Consider the following 21002-nt stretch of genomic DNA (forward strand, 5'->3'; position numbering starts at 1 on the left):
CTCCTTAAAATGTTGCAAACCTGCACTTGAAACACGACCAAGCGCAGGTTGCCCCGATGGTTGTAATACAACTGCTCATCTAATAACCACCAGGAAAAGAGAATGTTAACGTCAATTGGCGTTAACTTAGTAACTGAGTAATGACTAATTATACTGGTAGTAAATCTGTCTTCAAAAACAGTGACATCTGCGTGTATCGAACAAGTCTCACACATCACATTGTTGTTACCTACTTTTAATTGTGTAATTCTTTGACGTCTTTCGAATGGTGGCCTTTCTGCTATCGGGATTCTTAGAAGTGAGGGTGAGGCTATGAGTCCCTTGTGCAATGTAGTGGGAAATTTCGATGTAATATTAATCCATGTTTCTCACAAAATAACGGAAAGTTATAGTGCTGGCGATCTCACAAAATAACGGAAAGTTATTGTATTATCGAGCTCACAAATAACAGAAAGTTTTAAATTGACCAATCACTTAGTTAGATGTCATCGTGGCAACTTACAGCCAATCAAATAGGGTGACGTCATCATTGGTCGAAGGACCCCGAAGGACCCCGAGAACATCCGGCAGCCCGAGAACATACGGTACCCACACCATCATCTCACTCATCTGAACTCAAAGGAAACATCAGTTTCATAAATTTAGAAAGAAGAGGAAGAAAAATACTCCAAGGATAAAGGAAGGCAGGCAGTGCCCAAAATTAAAACTTGATAGGTGCCAAATAAAACTAAATTTACTGTTTGAGGAGTAAAATTTTGAGCAACATTTGGCAAATGAAGGATTGCACTTAATTAGACTAGTCTTGTTTATTAGCTTCATCTAAGCTTCTCTGCCATTCTCATATACAGTGATCCCTCGCTATAACGCGGTTTACTTTTCACGGTTTCGCTACTTCACGGATTTGCATTGTGTTCTGCATTCTGATTGGCTAAAAAGTCCCTCCGATTCTTCTCTACCTGTGCGTCAATAACGTTGCAGTTTAATATGTACACGTACGTAAAACAGCCAAATTTACATTACGTACTTGCAAATCATCTTGCAATTTCGAGTTTCTCTAAAACCCATAGAAAAAGAGCGACAACAACTGCCTATCACTGTGTTCTTCTCCCGAACAAACACAGCTGCACCGCGGGCTTCAGAAGAAAAAAACACTGCAGAGCGGAGTCAGGATGCAGCGGCTCAGTCTGAAGAGCAGTGAAATACACCTGAGTCACTATTTGTCCGTCTGTACTTTGTACTTAATTCATAATCATTTTAAATTTTCTCCCATTTAATCCAATTACTCGGGTCGCGATGGGCGGGGCTAATCTCCGCAATTTGAAGCTTTCTGTTTACATTGATGATTGAAATTATTATTTGACAGTACAGTACAGAAGTTATTTGTTGAAAAAAACGTTTCTAAAGTCCTTTGATTTGTGAAACTAATGCTTGAGCCTGTAAAATGGTTTGTGTTTTCTTTTCAATGTATAATAGAGTATTTAATAGTATAATAATGGTTAAAAAATAAAGGTTTCTACTTCACGGATTTTGCCTATCACGGGTTCTTTTTGGAACGTAACCCCCGCTAAAAACAAGGGTCTACTGTACAGTCAATGCTCCAGAGGCAATGTAGACATTCGTTTGTCTTTTTTTGTTCAGTTTTATGTGACAATTAAGCACAAAAAAACAGAAGAATATCTCTTTTAGTGGCAATTGATGTTTACTCATGAAGCCATCGGAAATTAACAGAATGTATTCATTAGAATTCATGTCAGGGTTGTATTCAGATCAAGAAAAAAAAAGACATAAACCAGCCATCCAAAAAGAAAACATAAACTGATGCGTGTTAAGTGTAAACTAAGTAAGCACACACCATATCTTAATTGTGAATTCAACTATACAAGTATGTTTTACTTATGTTTGATAATAAATTATATTTTGTTTCGCCCAGGGCGTCAAGCTAACCATGACCACCTCTGAAGACAGTACATGTTAAATGAGAAGTGAAAGAGTGAAACTTTAAAAACAAGTGAAATTAGGTCATTCACTGGAAACACTGGGTTTTCCAGAGGGTGTTGCAGCTCCCTGTGTTCTCATTTCTGTGGGAAACTGATCCAAATGGTTCTTTGAGTGATAAAGGTTGCAGACCCCTGCACTGGACCAAGCAGAATGAACCCTCTTGTCAGTTACTGGACCAAAATTATGCTGTGCTCATTTGTGAACACATCAGCAAAGATGGGGAGAAAACAAGATAAGAGACAACACATCTGAAAAAAAATTGAGTTGCAAATGCAAAAATGTTCTCAATGCAGTGGCACAAAATCACTTTGTAAACTTTTACTCAAGTTATCAATGGATATTTCTGTGCTTTAAAAAGAAAATTACTAGTCTACCAGCAATACATATATGCAGAGAAACTTAGACCTTACAGCTATTAAAAATATCACTTATATCACAATATTTGTTTTGGGAAATGTTTTTTTTTTGTTAAATAAACAAATATTTTTATTTTATCAACTAAGGAAGTCAAGTATTTTCCACTAACTTTCTTATCAAGTGTAACTAATTTTTTAAGTAATGTCAACTTACAGCTATATTCCAACCACTTAAAAAAATGTGTTGGCCAGATTTAAAATTGAGTTGTGATTACTTAATTTGCATTGTTGACACAACAAACTACAAAATTAAAAGTACCCACAACAAATCAATAAGTTCTGTGAACTTGAACTTTAAGTTGGAAAAACTATCATTGAGTTTAAATTATTAGAAATATTTTTCTAGCTTAAATCAAAATTTTAAGGCAGCCAGGTTACAAAGTATTTTAAGTTGAGCTAACTTGAATTTTTACCAGGGTGTTTCAGCTTCCTAAATGCAGAAGTCGGTTGGGAGTTTGAATTTAACACAAAGCAATGAGAAATGCCATATAAAATCTACAACTATAAAAACAACATAACTTTGGATTAACGACGATCTCAATAATTTGTCAACATTTTTATATCAAAAGCATTGTTATTGAAACAGTATAAAATTATCTTTTTGAAACAAGGAAAAGAATAACATTTAAAACTCTCTTATGTGTCAATGTTTGTTATAAAATTTTATGTAGTAGTATCATTGCAAGTAGTAATAGCAGTTGGCTTGCCATTTCAAACACTGTAACACAATTGTTTAATTTTTTGTCTTTAAAGAAATATAGAAAAACAACATTTTTTTTTCATAACATGTCACTGTGCAGGATGATGTAACAAAACAGAACAAATAACTTGCTTTCTCCTTAACAGTACACTTCAAAGTTTACATTTACACGTTTTGCAAATGTGTCAAAAATAAGTCCAACTGAATAACACAGGAATTTGTGCAGAACATTTTTTTGGCATCTTTCCATAAACAGAGACTCCTCAAACAGTTCACAAAAATTTAAATTCCATCTGTAGAGAACTCAAACAAAAATGACGTTCCACCTCCTTTTTTTTGAAGAACGTCTCTACATTGTTCACTGAAGCAGTTTGTTCCGCAGTCCATGAACTCGAACAGAGCATGCGCTACCCCAAATGTCCATGATTACCTTCTGGATGAACTCAAAGGTGTAGAAATTTGGTCTGACACCGCTTGGCTTTCTTCATCTTTCTGGTTACCTGCCCTGCTGACCTCTTGCAGTTTACTGCAAGCTCACGCGATCCAGCAATACGATACTTCTGACCCAGGTTCCCCATCCTGAAACTGAGACTAAACTTCCAGCAGTAGAATCCCTCTTTTGAACCTGGCTCTTTTAAGCATAGGTGCTTCTCAACCAGGGCCTTGGCAACTTCTTCTATTTGTTTGAATTGGATAAGCATTGTACTCATACATGGCACGGCCAACCTTGTCAGGAATGTCGATTTTTATGTCAGTGTGAGAGGAGAGAGGCAAAAGGGAACCATCCTTCTGATAAACTTCATTTCCTCAACTGAGCTTTAACTCAATGTCGACCAGGGTTTTGAGCGTCCAGATATCTCGCCTGAGGACCAACAAGATGTGTCTAAGCTTGCAGTGTCTGGTGTGTCGTCTGACTATGGAATGCTGGGTGGTGCCTTCATGATAGATAGATGACTTTATTAATCCCACAATGGGGAAATTTCATTTCTGTGGCAGCAACACGACATTCAGAAAAAATCTATATAATATAACATCAATAAAGGACATCACAAATGACATTTATATTAGATAATTAAAAATATTACTAAAATTATTATGAAAAATTATTATCAAAAATGAGATTCTTATTAAATAAAGAAATAAATATTAAATAAATACAGCTGCAAAAATGTAAAAAACAGTTTGGTGTAGGGGGTGGGAGGGGTTATCCATGATGGATGTCAGCTTAGCTAACATCCTCCTGTCCGCCACCTCCTCCATGGACTCAAGTGTGCAGCCCAGGACAGAGCCGGCCCTCCTAACCAGTTTGTTAAGCCTCTTCAAGTCTCTGCCTGCACTGCCCCCCGCCCAGCACACAATTCCATAAAGGACCACTGAGGCCACCACAGTGTCGTAAAAGGTCCTCAGCAGCTGTCTGCACACGCCAAAGGACCTCAGTCTCCTCAGCAGGTGAAGGCCACTCTGGCCCCTCCTGTACAGAGCATCCGTGTTGTTGGACCAGTCCAGTCTGTTGTTCAGGTGAACACCCAGATATTTAAATGTGTCCACGACCTCAATGTCTGAACCCTGGATGTTCACCGGTGACTGTGATGGTGAGGACCTCCTGAAGTCCAGGATCAGCTCCTTTGTCTTGCTGGTGTTAAGCAGCAGGTGGTTAACTTCACACCAGCTAACAAAGTCAGTGATGACCCCTCTGTACTCCTGCTCATCCCCCCCTCATACACAGCCCACAATGGCACTGTCATCTGAGAACTTCTGCAGATGACAGTGGTGGGAGTCGTAGGTGAAGTCTGATGTGTACAGGGTAAACAGGAATGGGGAGAGCACAGTCCCTTGAGGTGCCCCCGTGCTGCAGACCCCCACATCAGACACACAGTCACGCAGCCTCACAAACTGTGGCCTGTCTGTGAGGTAGCTGATGGTCCAAGCAACCAGATGTTGGTCCACACCTGCAACCTCCAGCTTCCTCCTCAGCAGTGATGGCTGAATTGTGTTGAAAGCACTGGAGAAATCAAAAAACATGACTCTCACAGGGCTCCCAGGGGCCTCCAGGTGAGACAGGGACATGATGACCTTTAGTTTAATTTTTTCACCATGTAAATCCTGTTTGTTGTTGAGATTACAGAATTCACCTCTGAATTCTTCATCGTGAAATTGGGTGATCATCTCGCCCTCGCCTTCCAGGTTCAGACGGGTCATTAACATCATCTTCAGCTCATCCACCGTCTCTGAAAGAGCTTCAGTACAAACTCTCTGAATGTTGTCATCTGAAAGAATGACATGAAGCAACAGGCTGGCTTCTATGTTGATGGGAAAATATGGAAAGAGATCTGGGGATAAGATGAGACATGGATATCAGACAGCCATAACAAGGCCAATTTTTGTTGAGAAGATGAAACACTAAATAACACATCCGAGGGTTACAGAAACAAATCAACAGACATATGATCCCTGACTCTTTTGGTCATCATTTTGATCCCCTTACTACATCCTTGTTAATATGTTCAAACTTTACAAACAAACAACCATGCATCAAGCATTTGTTGTTTTACAAAAACAACAAAAAATATAAATAATACCTTTAATGTAGTAGAAAATCCTTGGGTGAGAACAAGATTCTTTCTTGAAGGTGGTAAGGAGATAGTGGGCAGTAGCTGCTCAGTTTTTCTGGTTCAGCAACAACTACATCTGCTGAAGATTTCTTGTTAAGTTCATAAGATCTGAGGTGCTCCAAGTACCAGCAAGACAAACGCTCAATGATGAATGAGGCCTTGTTTGCAACAATTAGTACTTTGAGAATTTTGCCAAAATCTGGGAGGCCACTTGTGCTACCAAGAGACACAAACATGCCCTCAGCATACACTGCCATGCAGAGAGGCGCGAGATGTAAGACACACAGATGAGACATCTTTGTACTTTGACTTTATGGCCTGTCTCAGTGAATAATCCAAAGTGTCTGGAGAAACATGAATCACATTCCTGGCTTCCACTGGGGGCTTAAAAAGACTGGACAGGTTCAGGAAGTAGGCCAGCATGAGTTGATGTCTTTTAGCTAATGTGAGCAAAACATTTTTAAAATTGTTCACATCACGGACAACTTTTTAAAAAACTGTGCTTAGCTTCAAAACGGATAGTCCAGCAGTCAAGCAATTGTCCGAAACAATGAATGAGGTAGGGATAATGTTCTATAAAATGATGTTTGGGTCGTAACATGAAGTCCAGGAAATCCTCCTGCAGGAACTGCCTGTGGTTGGATATTTTGTACTCCAAATAGCACAATGATTCAGTTGTAAACACGGAAGAGGAAAGAAGTTCCACTATGTCTTTCAGTTCAAGCAATATTCTCCAAGTTGTCTTGTTCTCTGGGATCAGATGACCAACCATCAGGGGTAGCAACCGCAAAATAGTCCAATTCTCATGTCCATTGCCCCCAATTGTTACATTAACTTTAAAAGTCTTTGAAGTTGGTTTGTCTTGTCTGAGAACGAATATGGGAAGTTCTGAATGGCAGTGTCTGGGGGTTCCTCAGGGAAATAATGGCAGAGGAGCCAAGGTGAGAGTATTATTGTTTTAATTTCAAGAACAGAGCACATTAACTGCTCCACATAAGGCCACATCAGCATATGACACCCTCTCTCTCGACCACTCACATTTCCTGTGACACTTCCTTTTAAACCATAAGCCCCTCCTACTGGGCGTTGCTCTTCATTAGTCCAAAAAAAAAGTTTTACATTGTTCTGCAAAAACATAAATGAACATACAAAAATAAACAATTCACTCAGAGAAACAGTCTAAGTTATTTACAAAGAAATCCCATTAATCTCCTTTAAAAATAAAATACAAAACAATGTGGCGTTGTGTGAGCTTTGTGTAAGTGTATGCGTGAGGAGTAACAGTCGGCACCCCAGTGTGCACCCAGGGTTACCTGCAGAGGAACAGTGACAGTGCGCACGTGTGTGGGTGTGCATGTATGTGTGTGTGCGAACGCAGCACCAGCTGACGGTGCTACACCGTCACATCATCCCCCTCCTTTGGGAGATTGGCGATGTGCTGCAATCTAGACAGATAATCTGTGACCATGTTATGTTTGCCAGGATACGACTGAGTTTTAGGGCCACCAAAAAAAAAAAAAAGGAAAATTGCGAGATTTTATCTCAGAAATTTACAAGAAAAAAGTCATAGATTATCAAGGAGAATACGCCAAAGTTGTCCGTTTATCGGAGCCTAGCTTGAAGAGGAAATATGTGGAGCCTTTTGTGAAGCTTTATTTCCGGATTATAGGTTTGAAAAACAAAGAGATTCTAAACTTTTTGCCGACTCAAAATCAGATTATTGACAGTGGAGCCGGCTTTCCGGGGTTCGGTGTCGGGAAAGCGGAGTTTCATGTGTAAAACAAGGAGTTCAGAGACACGTTTGGGTGTAGAGGACCGCTGCAGCCTTTATTCTCCTTTTCATCCGAACACCAATGCGGAAGTAAACAGTATTACATACGCCCCCTCCTGCAGATGAAGTGTCCCGTTTCAACATTAAACAATAAAGATGAATGAAAATAGTCTGTTATATTAGCATTAGAACGTTGAAAATCCCAAAAAGTGCTGCTTCTCCTCAGATGGAAGCATCACACAGACGTAGAGATCTGGGGCCTCATTTATAAAACTTTGCGTAGGATTTGCGTCAGAAGTGGCGTACGGATGAAACATAGGACGTGCGTACGCACAGAAATATTCGGATTTATAAAACCGTGCGCACGCACATCCTACGCATCTTTCCCTTAATAAATCACAACCAATTCTAAATGCATCCCAGCTTTTTGCGGCTACATGACACGCCCATAATTACCCATAAATAGTCCGTGAAACGCCCACAAATTAATATTCATGGCTTGCTAAACCATGGCAAACACAGATGGGAAATTAAAAAAAAACGTAACTTCACTCAATGTGAAGTAGAAGTTATCGTTGGCGAGGTGGAAAAGAGGAGAAAAGTGTTGTTTGGAGGGCACAGTGTGTGCATTACTAATGCCAAAAAGGCATGTGAGCGGCAAACGGTGGCAGACGCCGAAAATGCTGTAGCTTCACAACCTCGGACCGTGGCCGAAATAAAAAAGAAATGAAAGAAATGATCGGACATAAAGGCGAGGCAAAAAAGCGTCTAGCGCTGCATCGGCAAAGTGTGTCCGCCACGGGGGGGGACCGGAGCTGACCCCTCTTGATGAGAAACTGCTGGCCGCTATTATTGGGGAATCCCTATTAAGTCCCCCTTATCGGCGTCCTCCTCCGCCTCAGTCACCTGACTGAGACGGAGGGGACGCCGACGCGCCAGGGTCAGGGTGACACAGGTAAGAGAAATAATTAAAATGAATGCAATCAAGTCACATGTATGCAGGCTACACAATTACAGATTATTAATATAGAACAATTTTATTTTAGTTGCTGGGTGTTCCAGCGGGGCCAGTGGTTACGATGCTGCAGCTGAGCAGCCGTCTGGCCCCAGCGTCTCCACGGCACGCGGCTCTCAACACTCCAGCAGTGGGCGTGTCCTCACCAATGCAGTCCTTGAAATGCAGAGGGAAGTCAGTAGTTCAATCAGAGAGGTGGCCAAGGAGTTGGGCGAAATCAAGACCGCCCTGACTGAAATAAATTGCACGATGAGGGAATTCTTAAATAAATTATATTTTCCACACCTCTTGTTGTTCTTTACAAGCGACGCATCACTTCCAAACGCTGGCGCACAGCAGCAGCATTTGGCTAAAATGCGTGGGGATGGGGTTCAGGGTCGGGGCCAACACAGCAATCGGCGCCAGGGGGTAGAGGCACGTTTTTAAGCTGTGCCACATTGTGTAGCACAGCACATCCCAGCACGATTTGGCACACACTGTCACTTTCACGTGTTTCTTCCATCTGCCGACGGTGTCGCCGTTTCTCATTTCACCCGTTTTTGTGCGTACGCCTGGGTCAGAGCTTGCGTGGAGGACCGCACATTTTCCCGTCAAGTTTGCTTTTTATAAATCTCAACTATTGCGTAGAGAGTGGTGTACGCCTTCTTTTGTGCGTACGCAACGTTTATAAATGAGGACCCTGGTCTTTGGTGGAGGAAGAAAGGATTCAAGCAGACAGCTGCAGGGACACAGACGACGGCTTCATCGGGCTGCAGAGATCCTGCAAACTAACCATCAATAAATAAAACGTTAATAAATCATAAATCAAACAACTGAGCTTCCAGACGTTTGGAACGTTATCAATAAACATTTAGCTCACCTGTTCAACTAAGTTTAGTTGGTCTGCTCTGCTGCTGCGCGGCGTTCACCTGCTGCTGTGTATGCTCACTTCCACTTTAATCTCGTAAATTTATGAGTTTTTATCTCCTAAATTTACGAGATAAAACTCTGTCATACCAGGACGATGACGGACATTGAATTTATACGGCTGAAGCGCCAAATGCCAGCGTGTAAGCCGGTTGTGGTGGTCCTTTGTGGAATTTATCCATGTAAGGGCCCTGTGGTCTGTCTCAAGGTCAAACTCCCTGCCAAGTAAGTAGTACCTCAAGTTGTCAAGTGCCCACTTAATGGCAAGTCCATCATTTTCCACTGTGGAGTACCTAGTCTCCCTCGGTTGCAGTTTACAACTGAGGTACAAGACTGGTCGCTCCTCTCCGGGGTCTCCCTGGGCCAGGACAGCACCAAGCCCGACTGCAGAGGCATCCACTTGGACCAGGAAAATTTGATGAAAGTCATGACTCTTGAGCACAGGACACGAACATAATTTAGTTTTTAATGTCTGGAAAGCCATTTCACATTCATCCATCCAGGTTATGGGGTTTTTTCTGCCTTTTCTCTGTAAGGGCAGTGAAGGGAGCTGCAAGAGTGGCGAACTGATGGACGAACCGCCGGTACCATCCAGCTAAACCTAGGAAGGATCGTACCTCTTTCTTGGTGCATGCTCGAGGGCAGTTGCGGATAGCTTCAACTTTATCCACTTGCGAACGCACCTCACCACCTCCCAACAGGTACCCCAGGTAGCGGGTTTCCTTCTGGGCCCACTCACATTTGGTTACATTCAAGGTCGGACCTGCTTTCTGTAGTTTCCCCAGGACAAGACATAGGTGTTCCTCTCCGGTGTGACCGAAGATCACCACGTCCTCCAAATAGGCCGCACTACAGTGGTCACCTCCCTGCAGCACCCTGTCCATCAGCCTTTGAAACGTGGCTGGTGCTCCATGCAGACCGAAAGGCATCACTGTAAACTGAAACAGTCCAGCAGGTGTTTTGAATGTTGTATGTGGTCGACATGTGTTGCTGAGAGGTACTTGCCAGTAACACTTGCATAGGTCGAGGGTGGTGATGAAATTGGCAGCCCCGATCTTCTCCAGCAGATTGTTAATTCTCGGCATTGGATATGCATCTAACTCCGAAATGGCGTTCAGTTTCCTGAAGTCGACACTGTGACGGTGTGGCACCACTTGTGGCACTGCGTTGAGGAACTGTGGTGTCAGAAGTGGGAATGCAGAGGAGCCAAGGTGAGGAGGGTCGTTCTTTATTCAGAACCAGTTGATACCACAGTTCCTCAACGCAGGGCCACACAGCGCATGGCACCTCCGTCACTCCTCCTTTCACTACCTGTGATGCACCCTTTTAAATGATGAGCCCCTCCCATTGGGCGTGGCTCTTCATCATCTTCCAGGTGGCACCACAGGTAGATATTTCATACATAAAATATACACAAATACACAAAATAAAAACAGTGTGGGCCCCCTCGCCATCTGACGGTGCCACACCGTCACATCATCCCCCTCCTCTGAGGGATCGACGATGTGCGGCGATCCAGCTCAGCAGTCCGCCACCGCGCAAGCCCCACGCCGATCTCCACCCGACAGTTCTGCAGACGCCCTCCAGCGTGGTATTCCTACTGTGGAAAAAAGCTGAATTAATGCTCTCATGACTGCAGGAGCTGTAATGGTGCGCAGGGGAAAAGCTTCTGGAAACTGTGTAGCATAAACACAGACCACTAGGATATACTCGTGACTACTGCTGCGTTTAGGTAAAGGTCTGACAATGTCCATGGCTATTCTCCTGAAAGGTATTGAAATAATAGGAAGAGGGTGCAGTAATGCTCTGACTTGTGTGTGATGGCAGTTTTCTGGCAGGTAGGACATGTTGCACAGTACTTCTGAATATCCGTGTACATGGATGGCCAGAAAAAATGTGAACTAACACGAAGATATGTTTTGTGACAACCCAGGTGACCCGCCCATGGAAATGTGTGAGCTAAGTGCATGACAAGTGGCCTGCAGGTGGTTGGAACAACTAACCCACGGTGTTCACCTTCAGCTGCATACAGAACATCATCAACAACAGTAAACTGCATATTTCCCAAATATTTGTAACTTTCAGTCGTCACTTTGGCAAACAAACGTTTCAACGTCTGATCTTCGTTTTGTAAAGCTGAAATGTCAACTGGTATTTTGAATGTTTGTGCCGTGAATTGGATCTCAGGATCAGGCAACTTCAGTTTGTTTTAAACCGTCTCTGACAACGGGACTTTTTGTTATTTCTTTGCCCCTTTCAAAGAAACTGTCATCCAAGTGTGGAAGACTTTGCATCCCAGCTTTGGCCTGAGCTCCAGTAAGCACGGGTGCTGAGACATTGACATCTAGCTTAGCATTAGCATTAGCTGTTTCAGTGGCCTCATTTAATAAATCCCTCAACATGGGTCAATCACACCCCAAAATTAAATCAACAGGCAGGTTCTATACCACCCCAACAGTCAAAAGATATAATTGTTTGTTTATGGTCACAGTTACATCCGCTTTTGGGTACAAATATTTGTCACCATGTACACACACATTTGTTTGCCTGCAATAATCAAATCCACCAAAAGGACTTAAACTCTGTTTGACCAAGGAAAAAAATCTACCAGTGTCCAGCATAGCGGAACTTGCTGACCATTCACAGTTACCAATTTAAGTGGTTGAAAAACGTCTTTGTTCTTGAGAACAACCAACTAGCGGAGACCCCGACCCGCCAAACCTCCAAGGTCCAGTACCGATAGTGCCCCCCCCCCCCCCCCCCCCCCCCCCCACAGGACAGGTCCAACAAGTCCCCCACCCCCAGACCATTAAAATTAAAGGTATTATATCATTATGCAAAAGCAAAAATCCAAAGCGAGATAAACCATTTAATCATTTTTTATTTTGCATAACTTTAACTCAGTACTTGTCAATTATTTTTTGCAAAACCCCCGGAAAAAATAAAAAGTTTCACGCCCCCCCACTCACCGCACTTTGTATAATAATTGTGCAATTATACCTAAAATTTTATTCTTTTTAACATTAACAAAAGAAAAAAAGCAACATAAATAAACTTTCAACAAATGTCTTTATTTACCACACAGAAACCCTGTTCTAGTCTAAAACAGAAAAAAAGCTTAAAGTGCTTGATAGAAAAAGATCTGTCATTACTTATTTTAACTAGAAACATTTTGACCAACTCAACCATTTGATGCCGAGAAAAATAATTCAATCAATCAATAAATATAAAATGTAAATTGATCTGAACCATTAACACAGCAGCACCGAGATATTTAACGTTTTTAGTCTGAAGAAATTGGTTAAAAAAAAACATTGTGCCGATATTTTTTTCTAAGTCACATTAAGTAATAAAAACATATCAGAGGGATTTCATTTTTTAAAAACCTGTTATTGTGAATTTCATTTTTGGGTCTTAATAATAGAACTCATCACTGAAGTTACTGCAAAGACATTTGGAATTTCCCTAATATCATGCAACGCCAACAGTAAACATCCTCCAAAACCATCAATACATTCATAAACAAATGATTATTTAGTTATGATCTTCTAAACGCCAGCTGTTTTAACATCTGCATTACCTGCTGTCTTTATGTCAAACAGATTACAAATACCAACTAAACGACAGGCATACCTGAAGAATACTTTCATGTGAGATAATGACACGTAATAAAAATTTCTACAATAGTCGGCCCATAGCTGAACCCCATTGGTCCAAACTACCTAACAACAGCCTGAGCGACAGAACTGATGGCCAATCAGATCTCTGCATGATGCGTTCAGCGAACTCCAGAACTTTTAATGCGGCCCAACAGCCAAGTTAAACTGAGTCCGCTATAATATGTTTAAAACTAAGTATACAAATGAATGTGTGCTTTGATGTAATTTCAACATTTTTAAAGTACAATAAGTCTGTGGATTCTTCATCAATAACATTGTTATGCTGTTGCTAATAAATGATGAGTATTTCTCGTGGTAGTTTTGCTGATGGTCTAGTCTGGTTGATACGTGGTGAGTTTCTGCTTCATGCAGGCGTTGAGACTTTAAACGTGATCGTAGGTCTGAATGTTCTATAGATGTGAGACAGACATGGAGCCAAACACACACTCACACGCTGCAGTGAGTGACAGACAGCAGGTTTTATGTTATTGCAATCCCTGCGCGATTCACCTGCTGCCGGTCCCCCCCACCCCCCACCCTCTGCTTTCTTCCTCAGACGTCCCGTCCCCGCAATTGCGCGCTCTTTCTCAGAGACGGGAGCGCTCAGTTTTAGGCATGGCAATTCACAGGTTTCCAGTTGGTACAAACTCTGTGTAATAAGAGATAATAGTAAACTGAAAGAGTTGGCGCAGATTTTTCTCTCCAAGCACCACCACTACTGCGCGCCTCTTGCATCGCATCGCGCCCGAGAAGGACTGGTCTAATGAAATAAAAGTATAATTAAAGATTTGTCTGCGAGCCACATGTGATCATCAAAAGAGCCATATATGGCTCGCGAACCATAGGTTCCCGACCCCTGGTCTAAAGGCACTGGATGATCCAGGTGTTGCGCAATAGAGGCTGCACTCCATGCGCGTTTCACCTCACTGCCTACGCCCACTACCTCTCCCCTTTTCCTTGTCAAAGACATGAGCGCGCAGCTGCAGGGCGCCAATTTACAGGTTTCAGGCTGGTAAAAAAGTTGTTATATAACAAATAATAGCAAACCCATAGTGGCAGAATTTTTTTCCAGTTAAATTTGCGCCCCAGGCAATTGCCCGTGCCTAAAACTGCTATTACTATTGCTTTAACTTGTCTAACGCACACACGCAGACACACATACACACACAGTGTTCCCCCACGTATTCACGGTTCAGCGCAGATTTTTACCCCCCAGTCACGTGACACCTCTGTTTCATCACAAAAACTCAGCTCAAGACGCTTTTACAAGACTTTTGCCTCCCACAGGGGTGCTGCGAGGGGGGAGGGCTGCGTGCTTGCCTGTCTCCTTCCTTACAGGCTCCTAAAGACCATTTAACGGCTGGTTCCACCAGTTCCTGAATAGTTATAACCAAAGTTAGTTCCGCTGCACTGAGAAATGGCATCAGCTGATTCAAAAGCAGCCGAAAACATCCTGAAACGCTGAGGAAGATAACCGCGGAGAATAATTATCATCCGGATGGATTAATGTTGGATGAAACTGGCCTCTGGGTATCGTTAAGGTTTTAACGGTACTCCTACTCTTATTGATATTGCTTATCGATCCGTTATTTTAACAATACTCTTTTCGATACTTATTGAGGACGAAAAATAAATAAATAACAAATTAAGAACATAAAGTGTTTTATCTCCTCATTATGCAACAACAGTGGTTTTTTAACAAAACATTTTACTATATACATTTTTCCAATTTGAAAAGTAAAATACATGAAAAAAGAAGTTATTTAAAGAAAAATGAACAGCAATTTGACATATTGCTGTCATTGAGGTAAACATAAAACAAATTAAATAAATGTTTGAGTTCATAAAATCATCCCAGAGAATATCTCTGCTTCATTCCTGCAGTGAAAGCTGCCGTTTTCTACCTGTTCACATCCTCTGCAGCAGCGAGTCGTTTTTTCCCGCGTGAACCATGTAACTCAAATGTTATTACTAAAATCTCAAATTGACATGGTGTATATCTGCAAGGCTACAAAGATGCATTTTCATCGTTTTAAAGTCCACGGAAAATAGAGAAGGAGGAGAGGGCAACAGTGCAACACATGATAATGCAGTTTTCAATGCATTAAAACGTTTTACATATTTTTTTTTGTTTTCAAAGTAAAAAAAATCTTCAACTGGACAGCTCTCACTCTACAAACTGACTGGCACACAACCATGTTGGCTCAAAAAATCTTTAATTACAATACCCTCTGTAGAGCTCATCCCGCTTTTTGAGTTCAAACATTCTGTTCAGTCTTGTCGGTCCTTGCAGGGCAGGATTTTAATTTAACAGATATATTCACACAGGCCTGTTGCCAGTGATGAAGGAATACATTGGGGCAATAGAGTGCAGTGATGAAAACGACCAAAGATCTCTCATCATTTTAATGAAGATCTTGGAATGCTTCAGGGGTTTTTCGAAGGCATTCCTAATGTCTCCAGGGTTTAACAGCATCACATTCAGAGGACAATTTCAAGAGCTCTATACTCAAGTCATAGATTACTGCACAAATTCAGAAATACAGGAAAAAGATTGCAAATGGGTTTGATTGACAAGTATTGATAGTTTGACTTGCCTATTTTCGGCTGTCTGCAGTGCAATACCTGACTCTTCACATCTAAAGCCTATGGTACACAAATATAGGATCTGACAGTTGCATGGGGAAATGGAGAAAAAGAACAGAAAAAGAATCGTTTAAGATGTCAGTAAACATGTATTTGCGTATAATTGGACTTATATTTCTTTAAAATGAGAAGATGTGGGTCAGTTCCTTGTGAAAATAAAATTTAGTAAGTTTTAGTTGGAGAACAAGTCAAGTCAACTTTATTTATAAAGCACTTGTAACCCTTGTGCTATCTTAGATGACCCCCCCCCCCCCTTCCATTGACGTGTTCTCCCTACCATGACAAAGGTGGATAAAGGTGGAAAGATTTCATGTAATCCATGGACACCAGTGAAGATCACAAATCATTAAAGAAAAAAGGTTCAGAGCACTGTCTAGTGGGTCTAGATGACCCAACTCCCAATGGTAAAGTGCCTAAGATAGCACAAGGGGTAAAACAGCAGAGGCTGACCAAAGAGCTTAACAATGAAAGATAAAACAAAACAACAAACTAATATAAACAACATAATACAGAAGTAATAAAAAACAATAAAATCACTGACTTATTGTGAGTTAAAAGCAAGGGAGATAAAAGTGAGTTTTCAACATGGACTTAAATCATTCAATGAACGGGCCTGCCTAACCTGCATAGGCAGTGCATTCCACAAGCTGGGGCCATAAACGGCAAAGGCCCTATCCCCTCTGAGTTTCCGCCGTGTCCTTAGCACATCCAGTCGCAGCTAGTCAGATGATCTAAGCGAGCTAGATAAGGGAATGCAGCTGTAGCAGCTCAGAGAGATAGGGCAGAGCCAAACCATTTACAGATTTAAAAACAAACAAAAGAATTTTAAAATGAACTATAAAATGGAAAGGCAGCCAGTGTAGAGAAACCAGAACTGGCTTCTCTACACTACAGGGCAAGACACAACAACAGAGGAGTGAAATATGCTCTTTCTTCCACATTCCAGTTAACAAGCGTGCAGCAGCGTTCTGCACCAGGTGGAGACGGGACAAGGACGAGTGAGAAACACCAAAGTAAAGTTACAGTAATCCAGCCGGGTTGTAACTAAGGCGTGGATTACTGTCTCAAAGTGCTTTCTTGATAAAAAACGATTTGACTTTAGCCAGCTACCTTTACTGAATGAATCTGGATCTCACCACTGAACTGATCTGCTTGTTCAAATTAAAACTATTGTCCATCTTCACCCCTAAGTTTGTGACAGTAGATTAAACAGATTGAGTTAGAGCCCAGAGCTATAGGGTGTTACCCACCATTGACACTGGGACAGAAGACAATCACCTCCGTCTTTTCTTCATTGAGGTGGAGAAAGTTAAGAGCCATCCAAGCTCTTAATTCCTCCCAGCAATCCATTAAAGAGATGATTGAGTAGGCATCCCTCTTGGTTAATGGCACATACAGTATATCTGGGTATCAGCCGCATAGCATTGAAAAAATTGCGAACGAGTTCGCCTTTCAGGCAGCCAAAAGTCTGCAGTCTCTTCCCCCCCTAGGGCGGTAGCTAATTAACTCACCTGTTCAGCGTTCTATTCAAGTCCAGGTGTGCAGCTGTTCATTCTCTTCCTTACAGCAGCGCTGCATTCGTCGCCCCACCCTCCTCCCCGGCTTCCACCTGTGGGCTCCGTTCGGGGTTTCTTACCCTAAAGTTTATGGAAATTATCTCATGGAATTGTACGGAGCCTTATGCCAATCAAAGTTTGTTAATGCCAACTAAGATGTAATTAAGTATGTGAAAATAAATGTATTCTACTGCAAGAGTTTTGTCTGACTGAAAGCACATTTGTGCTTTCTAAGAATGGAACCCAGGGGGGAGTATGTAAAGGGAGAATAGCTGAGGCCCAAGCACTGAACCCTGCAGGACCCCGTAAAATAGAGAAGAATAAAAGAAGGCTGAACATTATTGAAATTTACACACAACGTTTTTATTTTCCAAATACAACCTAAACCACTGCAGAGCAGTGCCAGCTGCATCAGTTGCTGTTATCGGGAGATGAAGATGTTGTGATCTAGTGTGTCGAAGGCAGCCGTAAGATCCAGCAGTACCAGAACTACATAGTCCCCAGCATCTGGAACTAAAAGAATGTCGTTAAACACCCTGAGGAGAGCTGACTCGGTGCTGTGTAGAGAATTGAAGCCAGACTGGAAAACCTCAAGGTGGGGCCAGGTTGTTGATGGTCCAGCGGGCCCGAAGGAGAGGCTGCAAGCTCTCCGCTACCTGGGGCGGGGAGAACAGGGACCGCGAGGCTGGAACAGCTGCTTCAAGCCGGTGACAGGTAGAAAACCAGGTGCTGAAAGGCTCCAATGAGCGCGGGGAAGGAAAGAGTCAAACAGTTAATAATAATTAACAAAACAGCACAAAAATCAAGTGTAGTAAATAAAGCTTTGCTGCAATTTGGTGCTTTGGTGCATGAGGAAGATCAACCTCATTTCCAAATAAGCTGCACTCTACACGTCATTATCAATTAAATCTTTACTTTGAACCAATAGCCAATGCCTTAGTCTCAAGTGCCCTACAGGCTTTCTGCAAATAAAATTTGGGCAAATCTGTGCAGAGGCAAAAAATATCAAGGTCGTAAACTGGAAGAGTGAAAATGTTCATGGGTATGCTGTGGGCGACAAGTCGTAGGGAATTTCTAAACAACACTTAAGGTTAAGTAAAGGTGAAGTAGGCAAGACGCAAGAGTGTCATGTGGATTTTTCAGTCCTTGCCTGCTTCTTGCCTGACTGTTAGAAATGAGAAAATCAGACAGAGTGTAGTTTGTATGGGTATCCTTCAGGCGTCCTGCGGACACTTACGTATTACCTGCACACCTCATGTGTGCAGTAGATGTTCAGTAAGTAGATATTGAACCTTACTAATGTCTGGTGTGGCGTAAGGGCACCATACAACACCATCAACTGTAGGTCATTAGTGCATATAATTTCAATTAGCCTTAAAAATACTTCACAATACGCACAACAATGGTATGTTCTATTAGCATGACATTTCTTGAGGTGGCCATACGAGGTTGAAGGAAACAGCGAGACATAGCAGTGGTCCATATGCCCCCCTCCCCCCCATAGCTTTAATTGCCCATCTTCCCTTCTCAACCAATCAAAATACTGTTGGCCTTTAAATTAATGTTTATTCTCTGCATTCCAGACAGTTTTGTTGGCCCTCTTCTACCCAGTACTCTAACAGAAACAATGCCCTGGCATGGCCTGCCCCCTAACCAGCATCTAGGCTCTGGAGTTTACTCATAAGGGGTCTGACCTTATCCCATGCATGCAAGACGTCACCAAACCAGAGTCTTCCTGCCAAAGATTATGAACTTATTCCTTTCACACCTAAGATCTCTCCATATTGAATAATTTGTCTTTGACATTGATTTTGTTGTCTTCATTGTCTTCCCTGGGGGAGGTGGTGTTTTGCACTGAGGGGTGAGGGGTCACAGCAGCACGTGATCTGAGTATGAGGGAGACATAGAGAGCGACAGGTGCAACAACAACAGACCACTTCAACACAAAAACATAAAGTGGGGAAAAATCTGGAAATAAGGCCAAATCTGGAACCGTTTCACTTTTATTAATAATAAAAAGGAAGAGTGTAGAGTCTGCAGGAAAATAATTCCATCTAGAACCGGCTCCACAACCAATCTCAGAGAATCTTCTCTAGATCGACACAGATTAAAACTGATAGAAGAAACCAGATGAGTTCCTCAAAGGTTTTTCTAAATGTCAACCTGTACGGTGAATAAAGGCCTTTTTTTCTTTTTGTTTATTTTGTTTTACACGTTTTAATTTGTATTTTGTGTTGTGGTAACAGTGTTTTGTGTTGTATCACTTCAGGAAAAAGCTAAAATGTAATAGACCACAAGAACAAAACAAATTCTATGGTAGAAGTGAAACACGCAGCAAAAAATTAATTCAATTTTAAAAAGTCAGTGAAAAATATAAATGCAGGAAAGATTGTTTAAGAGGAAGATTGCAAGTGAGGATTAAGATATACAAGCTAAAATTAGTAGAGCTGAAGAAGAACATGAGAAAAGAGGTACATTTCCTCAATGTATCAAGTTCTTTGGTACAATAATCAATGTCATATGACTTTATAAATTCAGTGTGTGACGGTGTGGCACCGCCAGCTGGTGGTGGTTTCCACACTGTTTATTTATTTTATGCTATTATGTCTTGTCAATGATTGTAAGACTGATTCCTGTGATGTTAACTGGAGGATAATGAAGAGCCACGCCCAATGGGAGGGGCTTATCATGTAAAAGGGGGCATCACAGGAAGTGAAAATGGAGAGAGACGGAGGTGTCATGAGCTGATGTGGCCCTGCGTGGAGCTAATGAAGTGCTTGAGGTCTTGAAATAAAGAAAGAACACTCTCACCTTGGCTCCTCTGCATTATATTCCAGCGGGACCCACGACAACTATGGTGTCAGAAGTGGGATTGCAGAGGGTAAGCCACAAAAAGGTGGAGACGCAAAGGTATGGGGAGAGGAATCCTACATCAGGCTCAGCTCCTCCGTCGAGGAGTTCATCCTCTGAGGAAGAGGGGGTGGATCCGGGTGGCCTCGTCGGTGCATCAGGCCTGGCCGGGGGCCCGGAGAGAGACCTAACGGCGTCCAACTCGGCGTCCATGGTGAGCGGCGGACTTCACGAACAGCAAGAGTTGCGGGCTGCCGGAGGCGGGGTGGGCATACCGCCCGGTTCCACTGCTGACTACGCAAGCGTTGGAAGCCTGCGCGGCGATGGACAGGGGGCGGGCCAACGTCTACCGGGGCATTAACGGAGCCCTCCGGGTGAGGCTTAACATCTCGCCAGAGACTTGCTGTCGGCGGTTCTGATCTGTTAGGGTGCCATCCAGGGAGAGACCAGCGGGGGCTTGTCGCTGATTGAAGGGCCTTTGCCGGGGCTGGGTCCGACCGGAGCGGCACACCGAGGAGCAGACCGGAGGGGTCGCCATCAAGGAGCAGCTGCAGCGAGTGCATCCATCCGACATCGGGACGTGGGTGGAGGAGCACGAGCCAGAGGAAGGCCCCGCTGATGCCTGGCCGTTGGACTGCAGGGCCCCAGCGTTGGATGAGGGGCGCCTGCGGAGTTGCCTGCGTAGCTGCCTGGTGGAGCGGCGTGGTGCCTGCGCGGTGGCGGACGGCTGGACTGGATTGCCGCACATGGTCAATCTCGCAGAAGAGGGGGATGATGTGACGGTGTGGCACCGTCAGCTGGTGGTGGTTTCCACACTGTTTATTTATTTTATAATAATATGTCTTGTCAATGATTGTAAGACTGATTCCTGTG

The sequence above is a fragment of the Oryzias latipes genome, chromosome 22 (genome assembly GCF_053564925.1).
Source record: "Oryzias latipes strain Hd-rR chromosome 22, Olatipes_Hd-rR_3.1".
Lineage (NCBI taxonomy): Eukaryota > Metazoa > Chordata > Actinopteri > Beloniformes > Adrianichthyidae > Oryzias > Oryzias latipes.